The following is a 13,589-nucleotide window of genomic DNA, read 5'->3' on the forward strand; positions in this document are numbered from 1 at the left end:
GTGGCCCTTTTAGAGATAGATATTTGGTGGATAACCAGACTTGATCCCCTACTTGATAGTGAGGGGCTTCCTTCCGATGTTGATCTGCTCCTTTCTTGTATTGTTCTTTAGCCCTTTGAAGGTGAGAAACAGCTTCCTTAAAGGCTTGGGTGATTGTAGAATGCAGGTAGTCTACTGCTGGTGTTTCAAGATCTTGGAGGGGATCCAACTCCGAGGTTCGAGGGTGACTGCCGTACAAAAGAAAAAACGGGGTTTTCCCAGTTCCCGAATGGACAGAGTTATTGTAGGCATACTCGGCTATCCAAAGGATATCTTTCCAAGTTTTTTCAGTTTGTTGCAGCATGCAGCGTAAATACTGTTCCAGAGTTTGATTGGTCCTCTCGGTTTGTCCGTCGGTCTGAGGGTGGTGACTGGTCGATAGTCTCACATCAATTTGAGCCGACCGACAGCAACTTCGCCAAAAATGAGAAATAAATTGACTACCTCGATCCGAAATTAGAACCGAAGGAAAACCGTGCAGTCGGACGATGTTTTCGAGAAATTCTCGGGCCAGAGTTGCTGCTGTTGGCAAGCCTTTGAGCGGAATGAAATGCGCCATCTTGGAGAATAAGTCCACGATTACTAGAATCGTATTGTATCCGGAGCATGGAGGTAGATCGGTGATGAAGTCCATAGAAAGCGTATGCCAAGGGCGAGGTGGGATGTCAATAGGGCGTAAGAGGCCTGCTGCTCTTTCCTTTTGACTCTTGTTTTGGGCGCATACTCCACAGGACAATATCTTTTTTCCAAGACGGCCACCAGAAGTAGCACTTGATCTTTTCTGAGGTCTTGGCTATACCGGGATGACCTTCCATTAAAGAGTCGTGATAACAAGAGATTATTTTTTTCTGTAAATCTGTGCTGGGTAGGTATAATCGTTCTTGGAAATACAATAAGTTGTCCTTTACTGCAAAGTCCTTTCCCTGCAGATGCCAATTCTGTATGTCTGCTGGAGTTACAAGTTGCCTGGCTTTATCCTTAACTTCCTCTATGGATTCTGTGGTGATTACACCCAGAATTCTTTGTTCGGGAATGATTGGTACAGGTTTAGGGTTGACCAAGTGTTCTTCCACTCCCATCCGAGAAAGGGCATCGGCTTTACCGTTCTTTGTACCAGGTCGATAGGTAATTATGAAGTCAAACTCGGCAAAGAATAATGCCCAACGGAGTTGTCTAGAGGATTGGGCTTTTGCGGTCTTCAAATATTGCAGGTTTCGGTGATCCGTAATCACAGTAACGGTGTGTCGGGCCCCCAGCAGATAATGCCGCCAAGCCTTAAAGGCAGACTTGATAGCCAGAAGTTCCTTGTCAGTAATCGTGTAATTGATTTCAGGAGGCGAGAATTTGCGGGACCAAAATGCCACGGGATGCAACTGATTGGTTACCGGGTCCTTTTGTGATAGAACTGCCCCCATGGCAAGGCTTGAAGCATCAGTTTCCACGATGTAGGGGAGTTCGGGGCGAGGGTGTTTTAAGATTGGTGCAGAGATAAATTTAGTCTTCAAACCCTGGAAAGCTTGTTCCGCCTCGGTAGACCATTCAAAACGTTTGTTTTTCTTTAACAAGGCAGTGATGGGCTGGACTATTCGAGAGAATTCGGGGATAAACCTGCGGTAAAAGTTAGCGAAGCCTAACATGCTTTGCACACCTTTTACGGAGGATGGTGATGGCCATTTGAGAACTGCATCGACCTTCTTTGAATCCATACTCACTCCGCCAGGTGATAATATGAATCCCAAGAATTCAACTTCAGTCACGTTGAAAACACATTTTTCCAACTTAGCGAAAAGTTTGTGTTGACGCAATCTTTCGAGGACCATTTTCACGTGTTTCCGATGTTCAGATTCCGATGAAGAATAAACGAGGATGTCGTCAATGTAAACAACAACACATACATCTATGAGCTCTCTGAGGACATCGTTCATAAAATATTGAAAGGCGGCCGGGGCATTGCAAAGTCCGAAGGGCATGACCTGATATTCAAATAGCCCATACTTGGTGCGGAAGGCCGTCTTCCATTCATCGCCCTCTTTTACTCGTACCAAGTGGTAAGCTCCTCTAAGATCCAGCTTTGTATATATGCATGCTTTTCTGACTTGGTCCAGGAGTTCAGGGATCAAAGGTAACGGATATCTATTCTTAACGGTGATCTGGTTCAGGGAGCGATAATCGATACAAGTTCTAAGGTCTCCTTCCTTTTTTGGAACGAAGAACAAAGCTGAAGAAGCAGGGGACTTGGAAGGACGAATAAACCCATTTGCCAGGTATTGATCCAGGTATTGTCGAAGGTGAAGGTTCTCAGGCTCGGTGAGGGCATAAATTCTACTAAATTCTACTACAAGGAGGAGTAGATCCAGGTATCAGGTCTATCTGGCAGTCATAAGACCTATGAGGAGGTAGAGAGTTAGCCTGATCCTTCCGGAAAACATCTTGGTATTCTAGGTATTCGGGAGGTAACTGGGGAGTCTCTGAAGAAATTGCGGCCAGTGCAACACCAGGTGGAGGGTGACAAGTAGAGACACATTCTGGAAACTGGACCGTTCTTGCTCGCCAATCGATCAGAGGATTGTGTTTCTCTAACCAAGGTATTCCTAGAATAATCTGAAACTGAGGGGCCTTGATCACATCGAACACGATCTTCTCATGGTGTCCATCTTGACTTATTAGCGTCACCTCTTGAGTGGTATGCGTTACTGGCCCGGAGGCTATCTCCGTACCATCCACCGTAGTAATGACGTCCTTTACAGCCTTGGGACAAAGAGTTAGATTCATCCTCAAAACCATTTCATGATCCACATAATTGCCGATGGCACCGCTGTCGACGTAAGCTTCAATTGCATGTAATCGATCCGGATTATCAGGGCTAATGAGGACCATAGGTATCACGAAATGCGAGGTCACGGAACTGGTTTTCACGCTCGGCAAGAGGACCTCTATTCTTGTCGGGCGAGGTTGTTTCCCTGCTCAGAGTTTGTAACTTTGGTAACTGCAGCTCCTACTGCCTTCTTGGCAGGTTTCACCGGACAGTCTCGAAGAAAGTGCCCTGAGTTTCCGCAATATAGGCATAATTGCAACTGTTTCCTCCTTTCCCGCTCCCTTTGTGTTAGAGGACCTTTCAGACCCCCTATTTGCATGGGTTCCCCGGAGTCTACTCCTTTGGAAGGAGTTGGCGGTTTGGAAAATACTCGAGCATCAAACTTGGAACGATCGGCCTTCCTGTTCTGCAGCCTGTGATCTATTTGAACGACCAAGTCTATATAATACGAACAGTCTTGTGGGGGATTCACTACTTGGGCTAAAACGTCTTTGAGCTCTCCACGTAGACCTCTATAAAACAGCGTAATCCTTTTGTCCTCAGGCCATTGAGTTTCCACTATTAGTCTATTGAAAGATGCAATATAAGCCAAAAGGTCTTGATTACCCTGTCGCAACGAAAGAAGCTCATTGTCCAAGGCCTGCCCCTGTGAATGTCTTGCGAACAGTTTTTTCATACTAAGCTGAAAGGCTTGAAAATCATGGAAAACCGGATTATCTTGATTAACTAGAGGGATTGACCAGTCTGCCGCATTGCCACTAAGGTACGAAAGTACAAAAGCTACTTTTGCTTGATCAGTTGGAAAGGCTGCTGGCCGGCATAAGAAGTGCAACCGGCACTGATAAATACTGCAAACCTCTTTGGGTCACCAGAAAATCGTTCGGGCGGAGCCAGAGGTACATTCCCAGGTAGATTGATCTGCACTGGATTCATAGAGGATGTTGAAGGAAGATTTGCCCCTGATGCGGGTAACGGGGTCTGTCCGGCTTGTGACTGTAGCACTTGTCTAGCAAGATTGTCTGTTCTCTCCTTGGAAATAATTAGTTCCCTTCTTAGAGCATTCGTTTCCTGACGAGCTGCATGCACTTCTGCCCTTAGTTCCCCAAGTAACCGGGCTAGGGGGTCAGTATCCGAGGTTTCCATAGCGCCTGGGCGAGAGTTTTGCGGTAGGCTTTGCGTTCTGTAACGCTCACCTGATTCTCGCAGAGGCGCCGGTCTTGACTGGGCGACTACCGTATCTTCAAAGGTGATGTGTAGCACCCGGTTGGCTCTTTGGGCTGGACCTCTGTGCACTGTATGCCTGACGTGTAGAGTAAGATGTCTGCAGATAGAAAATATGGGGTTAATGAACTGGGGTTATTGGGGTGTCCCTATCTCTTTCCTCTTCTCCTCTCCTGTAGACCCCCAAAGGTTAACGCTCTCACCTTAGGTAAGTGAATGCCAAGCTCTCCATCTGCCTCAGGGCAGGGTGCTGTAACCAGTTTCTTCACTGGATAGGTAGCGCAGGCCTCTTGACTTCAGAGGACTGCTGTCCGTCGTTTACTGCACGAACGGTAAGTTTCGAGTCATTCAAATGTCTTTAAAGTCTTTAGTAATGATGTCTCTTGTTTTGCAGGGTTCCGGCGATGGCGGATGACGGGCTGAAGTGAGTTGAAGATGGAGCCCGTGTGATGAATAGAAGCGCCTGGAAGCACGTAAGTAAGCGCTTGTTGCCTGCTTCACTATGCGCTCTAACTGTCTTTTTATTTTGCAGGTACGAGTTCGGAGCGGCTGCAGGGTGCCGGAATACCCACTGGATTAGATGTGGAAAGGAGTAATGGCACGTGAGTATTAAAGTTCCCCAATGTCTTTAAACGCACCTTGTTTTGTCTTTCAGATGCGGGATGCAGCGCCGAAGGCCTCCGGAGCGTGCGAAGAGTTGGTAAACTTTTGTCTTTCAGATGCCGGAATGCAGTGTGAAGACCTCCGGAGCGCACGAAGAGTAGGTAAGCCTTTGCCTTTCAGATGCCGGAATGCTAACCTGTTCTTTCTTGTCTTTATAGGTGTTGCTGAAGACTGGATTCAGGATGGTAAGCCTTTGCCTTTCAGATGCCGGAATGCTAACCTGTTCTTTCTTGTCTTTATAGGTGTTGCTGAAGACTGGATTCAGGATGGTAAGCCTTTGCCTTTCAGATGCCGGAATGCTAACCTGTTCTTTCTTGTCTTTATAGGTGTTGCTGAAGACTGGATTCAGGATGGTAAGCCTTTTTCCTTAGGCCCAGGACCGGATGCAGAAGACACGATAAGCGTTCTGCTGCAGAGGTTGCAGAATAACGCAAAGCAAGATTCATCCACCGGGTGTGGTTTAAATAGCCTCATGTAGTGCTTAGGTATCTCCTTCCACAGCCACGCCCAAGTAAGAAAAGAGTTCCTGGTAAGAAAAGAGTTCCTGCCTTCCAGAAGAGTTCCAGTGTTCTGAATCTAGGGAGTGGCTCCAGCCCCACCCAACAGGAAAAGTAGTTCCAAACAGAAGAGGATCAGAGGCTCAACTGGCAGGCAAGTAAGCAGCATGGTCTGCTGAAGGTAAGTCCACCCAAGCATTATGAGCCCGGCGCTTCCAGCGCTGGGACTGGGCATATTTATGAGCCTGGTGCCACTGGCGCCAGGACTGGGTCCAAAAGGTCCCAATTGGGACTGGTTGGCACTCGGAACCTGGGTTATGGATCTGCTTCCAAGGGAGTTGGGAAAACCCTGACCTTTTGGAAGCAGAGATCATGACAGAATGTCTGCATCTAGGTACACCTGGGAGGAGGAGCAGGTGGATCAGGGAATGCCTGCATCTAGGTACACCTGGGAGGAGGAGCAGGTGGATCAGGGAATGCCTGCATATAGGGACACCTGGGAGAAGGAGCAGGTGGATCTGCGAACACCTGCATCTAGGGACACCCGGGAGGAGGAGCAGGTGGATCAGGGAATGCCTGCATCTAGGGACACCTGTGAGGAGGAGCAGATGAATCAGGGAATGCCTGCATCTAGGTACACTTGGGAGGAGGAGCAGGTGGATCAGGGAATGCCTGCATCTAGGGACACCTGGGAGGAGGAGCAGGTGGATCAGGGAATGCCAGCATCTAGGTACACTTGGGAGGAGGAGCAGGTGGATCTGGGAACACCTGCCTCTAGGGACACCTGGAAGGAGGAGCAGGTGGATCAGGGAATGCCTGCATCTAAGGACACCTGTGAGGAGGAGCAGATGGATCAGGGAATGCCTGCATCTAGGTTCACTTGGGAGGAGGAGCAGGTGGATCAGGGAATGCCAGCATCTAGGTACACCTGAGAGGAGGAGCAGGTCGATCAGTGAATGCCTGCATCTAGGGACACATAGGAGGAGGAGCAGGTGGATCAGGGAATGTCTGCATCTAGGTACACCTGGGAGGAGGAGCAGGTGGATCAGGGAATGCCTGCATCTAGGTACACCTGGGAGGAGGACCAGGTGGATCAGGGAATGCCTGCATCTAGGGACACCTGGGAGGAGGAGTAGGTGGATCTGCGAACACCTGCATCTAGGGACACCCGGGAGGAGGAGCAGGTGGATCAGGGAATGCCTGCATCTAGGGACACCTGTGAGGAGGAGCAGATGGATCAGGGAATGCCTGCATATAGGTACACTTGGGAGGAGGAGCAGGTGGATCAGGGAATGCCAGCATCTAGGTACACCTGAGAGGAGGAGCAGGTCGATCAGGGAATGCCTGCATCTAGGGACACATGGGAGGAGGAGCAGGTTGATCTGGGAACGCCTGCATCTAGGAACACCTGAGAAGAGGAGCAGGTGGATCAGGGAATGCCTGCATGTAGGGACACCTGGGAGGAGGAGCAGGTGGATCTGGCAATGCCTGCATCTAGGTATATCTGGGAAGAGGAGTAGGTGGATCATGGAATGCCTGCATCTAGGGACACCTGGGAGGAGGAGCAGGTGGATCAGGGAATGCCTGCATCTAGAGACACCTGGGAGGAGGAGTAGGTGGATCAGGGAACACCTGCATCTAGGGCCACCTAGGAGGACGTGCAGGTTGATCAGGGAATGCCTGCATCTAGGGACACCTGGGAGGAGGAGCAGGTGGATCAGGGAACGCCTGCATCTTGGAACACCTGGGAGGAGGAGCAGGTAGATCAGGGAATGCCTACATCTAGGGACAAATGGGAGGTGGAGCAGGTGGATCAGGGAATGCCTGCATCTAGGTACACCTGGGAGGAGGAGCAGGTGGATCAGGGAATGCCTGCATCTAGGTACACCTGGGAGGAGGAGCAGGTGGATCTGGGAACACCTGCCTCTAGGAACACCTGGAAGGAGGAGCAGGTGGATCAGGGAATGCCTGCATCTAGGGACACCTGTGAGGAGGAGCAGATGGATCAGGGAATGCCTGCATCTAGGTACACTTGGGAGGAGGTGCAGGTGGATCAGGGAATGCCAGCATCTAGGTACACCTGAGAGGAGGAGCAGGTCGATCAGGGAATGCCTGCATCTAGGGACACATAGGAGGAGGAGCAGGTGGATCAGGGAATGTCTGCATCTAGGTACACCTGGGAGGAGGAGCAGGTGGATCAGGGAATGCCTGCATCTAGGTACACCTGGGAGGAGGAGCAGGTGGATCAGGGAATGCCTGCATCTAGGGACATCTGGGAGGAGGAGTAGGTGGATCTGCGAACACCTGCATCTAGGGACACCCGGGAGGAGGAGCAGGTGGATCAGGGAATGCCTGCATCTAGGGACACCTGTGAGGAGGAGCAGATGGATCAGGGAATGCCTGCATCTAAGCACACTTGGGAGGAGGAGCAGGTGGATCAGGGAATGCCAGCATCTAGGGACACCTGGGAGGAGGAGCAGGTGGATCAGGGAACGCATGAAGGCAGCTTGTGGGAGAGACATGCTCAAATGGTTTTGCTGTGATGGAGCAGCTGATATTTAATAACAAAATAACAGCACTGCCCGAAAGACAAAAATATATGTCCCAAAAGAAGGAGAAATCGGAAGAATATCACAGAATGTGGGGTGTTTTCAATGATCTGTGTGGATGATATGATATGACATTTATAATGCGCCTATACACAATTGTTTCAAGGTGCGACGAGGCAAGGGAGGGGGAACAAAGGGAAGGCAAAGACAAATGATCTTACTAGGCCAGGTGACATTGAGGTCACACAAGTGCAGGGGGGAGGGGAAAAGTGCAGGGAGAAGAGGGAGGGGGCAATGCAGTACAGAGGAAACAGTAAAATAACTAAGACCATAAATAAAGAGTGCGGCCAGCTGGCGGCAAGTGCAAAGGTAAGAGCAGACATCAGGTGTCAAGTGCTGGTAGGGAGCTGTAGGGATAAAGAAACAGTCCCCAAGTGGTTGCCAGGGGGGCAGTGCAGGTGTTCAACTGATGAGGACGGGACCTGGGTCTGAGATCAGAAACAAGCCAGGTAAACAGTGCAGTTTCAGTTTAAGCCAGGGTATCAGCAGGGGAGAGGAAGAGAGAAAGCAGAAGCAACGAGGAAGGTCTTGAGGTGCTTCTGGAACCAGAGATGGCTCTCCTCGAGTTTCAGAGAGGCAGGGAGGTTGTTCCAGAGGGAGGCCCCAGCAGAAGAAAGAGATCTACCACCAACTTGTTGCTTGGAGAAGCGGTTGACCCTAAGGGAGTTGGAGGCAGATGAGCGAAGAGCTTGTGAAGGAAGATATTATTAGAAGAGATAGTTGAAGGTATTGTGGTCCCAGTAGGCCTTGTGTTAAATGCAGAAGGTTTTTTAATGTAATACTCGCCACCACTGGGAGCCAGTGCAGAGATGTCAGTCCTGGAGAGATACCAACCCTGGGCGTGTGGCAAAGGACAAGTCTTGGAGTCCTGTTTTGGATGAGTTGCAGAGGGCGGAGAGTAGAGGCAGGCAGAGCCAGCACTCTAGAGACAGGAGGTGCAGCTGGTAGTGTGACTTCTTAGAGATGTCAGAGATGTGAGGAGAGAAGGAGAGCGTGGAGTTGAACATGACCTAAGGTTTTTATACTCACTGATGGGAGCAGGAAGAGGACCAAGAGAGGCAGGCTAGAGAGCTTCAGGAAAGGCAGGGAGCAGGTGTGCTGATGAGGAGAATCTCACTCTTACTGGCATTAAGGCAGAGATCATTGGCGGCACACCACTCCTGTATAGCTGACAGACAGTCAGTGATCAGCGAAGGAGAAGAGTTGACGGAAGGGAGCCTGAAAATGAGGTGAGTGTAATCCGCATAGCGCTGAAAGTTGGTGCAGAGGGCTGCAATGCAGTGGGCAAGAAGTGCAACATATTGGTTGAACAGCCAGGGAGAGAGGTTAGACCATTGGGGAACACCACAGGTAGAGATCAAGATAGAGGAGAGGAAGGACCCAAGTTGGACCTGGGAAGGTCGACCGGAGAGGAGGAAGTCAGCCAAGCCAGGGCCTGATCGGTGATATCCAGGTTATCATGAAGACGGTTGAACAGGATGGCTTGGTTGACCATGTCAAAGGCAGAAGAGAGTTCAAGTAAGATGAGCATACAGGGGGTTTTGGAATCAAGGTTAGAAAGCAGGTCTTTGCGGGTGTTCGGGACAGTAGTTTCTGTGCTTCTGGCCACTCTGAAGCCAGACTGATGGTCATGGAGACAACCAATAGATTCAGTGTGGAGGTTAAACTGGGAGATGGCCAGCTTCTCTAGGAGTTCGCCCAGACAGGGACTGATGGAGAGTGGGCGATAGTTAGCGAGGCAGGAAAGATCAGGTACATTACATAATATTACATGTCCAAACTCTTCTCCTTATTTGTTTATTCTCCTCCCTCCTTTGCTTTCCTTCCCCTTTATGTTGTATTTATGGTCTGAATCTGATGTATTATTGGCATTACGATGCAAATTGAAAAGAAATATATACAAAGAAATCATTAACTAAAAATAAAATCATTGATGTATTCATTGTGCTTCATTCAACTGTTTCTATGTTTGTGAACAGGTTTTTGTTAAAACCAAACAAAAGTACAAAAAACAAATGTGTAGGTGGAGTTAAGACAACCTTTATAGATACAAATAAAATATTCACATTTACAAACTCTTCCAGCACTAACAGGTATAAAGATGCAATGTACTGTTAAAAAGAAAACCATGTTATAGTGATATTTGAACACATTATATCACTTTTTCTGCTTTAAAAATTGAATTATGTACCATTACAGCTGTTTTCTTCACTCATTTCGTGATTGAGGAAATGTTCCTCGAACCATTCCAGTGTGCTTGGCTTGCAATTTCTATGCAAATAAAACAATAGTGCTATTTTGTACATATGTATACATAATAAATGGTCATTTTACAGAAAGAAATACTGTGTTCTTACTGTTTACCAAGGGTTTCTTCAGGAATAACTGCCAGGTGCTTGTCAGTGTGTAAGCAAGGTTCCACTAAGGTGATGCTATTAGGTGTACAGTTTAGCTTTGTTCTTGGGATTAAGACTGATTTATGAACTCTGACCTGGTGGGCAGAGGTTCAGAAGGACAGCCTAGTTTCTTGGAACAGGGTAACCTGTACAAGCCAGACCAATCAAGGTAGCATTGGCATCGGTCAAAACTAAGGGTGTCATTCCGAGGTTGGAGGTAAGGTATTACCGGTGCCGGTAAGGGCACCGATGCCGGTAATCCCTTGGGGCAGAAATGGAAATGGGGAAGGGAAAAGGTGAATGGGGAATTACCGGTCCCTCCAACCTTGGAATGGGACCGGTAATTACTCCATACACCATGCCGGATTTCCAGCGAGTTGGGAGGCAACCATGGAGCTATTTATTTATTGAGGGCCTAAGTCTCAGGAGGGCTGAGGGTGATCAAAATCCCACAATGAGAACACACAGCAAACAACACAACATTCATTTAAAGGCTGTTTAAATTAAACACAAGCAAATATCAACAATAATACTTAAAGCAACACAATACTACTATTAAAAATACATAAAGTACCATGGGCCTAAAGGAATAGCACATTTGTGTTGATTATTCCACATGGTGCTTCTTCCCTGAATAGAAGAGCACCACAGTGCTCATTCTGCCTGACCTTTGAAAAATCTTCCGCCTGACCAAGTAATGTCGGGTGCACCGCGGCACCAGAGTGAGGCTCTGACCTCGAGGATTCATTGCTAGGCAACTGAAGCTCCCCTTTCTAATCAACAATATCCACGGGTAGGCGGAAACGCTGGCCTTGTGGCTAAGGTCTAGACAAAGGCCCTGTTTGCCCCTGGGCCCCCAGTACAGCTGTGACCATCGAGGGAAGAGGGCAGGTGCCCCATCCCCACATCCTCGAGCATCCAGGAGCTGCAGATTAAAGCAGCCTCAATACACAGACCTGCCGTGTTCACCGCAACATCCATAACCTATAAGCATTAAGGGTGAAGTGAATGGGCATGCCTGTTTGCCTTAACATATTTACAATAGTCTAATGTAGGGGTGTACCGTACTTCACATAAGTATTTGCCCGAATTCTGGTTAAAACCAACTACTCGGCAGTTGGCGCAATACTTACTTGAATCGGCAATCGAAGCTGAAATTACACCCCTAAATTAAACACAGATATGCACTTGCTTGCAGCTGTGGGAGCCCTGACATCATCTCTTCTCTGCACGTGCCCCCATTCCAGCATAGAGAGGTCCCACCTGCATAGCAGAGCCATACAAACCTCCCTCAACCATGCCATGTTTGCTGTGAACAGCTGCTTATATCTGAGGCAGGTTAGTGGGGACCAGTATACAGCCCCTCCCCGGCACAGATGCGGGCTATAGCCGCACCACCAGGAGCACTGCTCTGGCCTTGGACAGCCGCTGGGATGAGTGGGCAGTAGGTGGGGGAGAGGTTGGGGGTGAAGCGCAGCAGCGATCCTTGCATCAAGAGATTCCATATAAAAGGAATTATCTCCTGGTAAGTTTGCTCTATAAAAAGCAGCCCTCCCTCACTTTAGCCCAGCACCCTTTATTTCTTGGCTTTCTCTATTTATCATCCAAGCTTATGTTCTTGAGATGCTGCACTCTGCCCGGGCCAACCTTTGTGAGTGTCCTGTGTCTTACTGTGTTAATACTCATTTTGCCTCTTTTTTCTTCAGCCATTTTTCTGTTTTCACCAAAATATGGACTACATGTCTCATCCCTCACACTCCCCTCAATCACCACTGCTTCTTCTATCATACCAGACTGTATGGCTGCAATTCAGGAATGGTCTCTGCCTTACTTCCAGTAAGACTGACATCCTCCTCATTGGGACACCCGCTCCCTCCTTTCCTCTCTCTCTCTGGCCGCCCTCCTGGGCCCTCTTCCTGCTCCTTCCTGTGACACTGAGAACTTGGTGTCATTTTAGACTCCACCCTCTCCTTCTCTCCTCACATCCCTGACGTCTCTAAGAAGTCAAACTTTTAGCTGCACCTCCTCAGATGTATTTTCCCTTTTCTCACTTTCCCCCAGAAGCTCACTGTCTCCAGCGCTCTGGTCCTCTCTAGGCTGGACTCTTTCTAAATTGTCCTGCCTCTACTCTTCGACCTTTCCAACTTATACAGAACAGGTCTGAAAGACTAGTCCTTAGCCTCAAGCCCAGAGATTGCATATCTCCAGCTCTGAAATCTCTTCACTGGCTCCCCGTGGCTTCCTTCTCAAGCTCTCCGCTCATCCACCTCCAACTCTCTGAGGGTCAGATGCTTCTCCAAGCAGAGAGTTGTGGGCAGATATATCTCCTCGGCTGGGGCCTCCCTCTGGAACAGCCTCCCTGCCTCACTCTAACTTGAGCTCAACCCTCAGGTTCCAGAAGCAACTCAAGACCTTAGTTTTCGCTTCTGTTTTTTCTCTTCCACTCCCCTGTTGGTGCACCTGACTGCTCCGCACACCAGTTACCTGGTCACAGTCTGAACTCGGGCCCAGGCTCCTGCATGTCCAGTGGCCCTCGCACTGCCTCTGAGCTCCCCAGAACTTAATGGTCTGTATCTGACATCCAACAGTCCCTTCTCTCTGCACTTATGATTCACCCACTGGCTGAACTTGTCAGTTAACTGCACTTCCTTTCCCCTCCCTTTGGCACTTCTCCTCTAACCTTTTCCCTGCACTTGCATGATATGAACGACTCAAGGCCTGGTAAGATTGTCATTTTGTCCTCCCTTTGTTTCCCCTCCTTGTTTTGTTGCGCCTAGAAACACTTGTGTACAGGCGCGTCATGAATGCCACATCATATCATATCATATCCCTCCAGTTGCGCGTCTCCAGCCTTGCTGTAGCAGGGCATTGTGTGTGATGCACCTAGCCTTCCCACCTCCCTCCCCATCCAATCAGACCTCATGATAGAGGGCAATTGTTAGAACGCCTTTACGCAGCCATTCACCGCTCCAACGCTGGGCTGCTTCCTTTTATAGTAAGCAGGAGTTATTCCCACTGCAGACCCATCCCCAGGAGACACAGGGAGAGGTATATATGGAGGGAATATGTGTCCCCCTTCCGTTCAGACACCTTGCTGCTTGCTGCTCCTCCTTTTCTCCTCTCACCTCGGTACTTTCCATGCATCCTTTCTGCAATCGCCGCTATCCGTCTTTGCATTCTTCCCAGACCAAGCAAGCACATTTTCTCCACTCACCTGGGTGCTCCCTGAGCCACATTTTCTCTGAGCATTTCTGTGCTACCCATTTTTTTCACCGGCAAATTAGTTCTTATTGTATATTTTCACCCGTTCCTACTTTTCTCCACTTACATCAGTATTCTGTCTCTCCAC

This window comes from Ambystoma mexicanum, chromosome 2q (assembly GCF_040938575.1).
Source record: "Ambystoma mexicanum isolate Mex_15411 chromosome 2q, UKY_AmexF1_1, whole genome shotgun sequence".
NCBI classification, from domain to species: Eukaryota; Metazoa; Chordata; class Amphibia; order Caudata; family Ambystomatidae; genus Ambystoma; species Ambystoma mexicanum.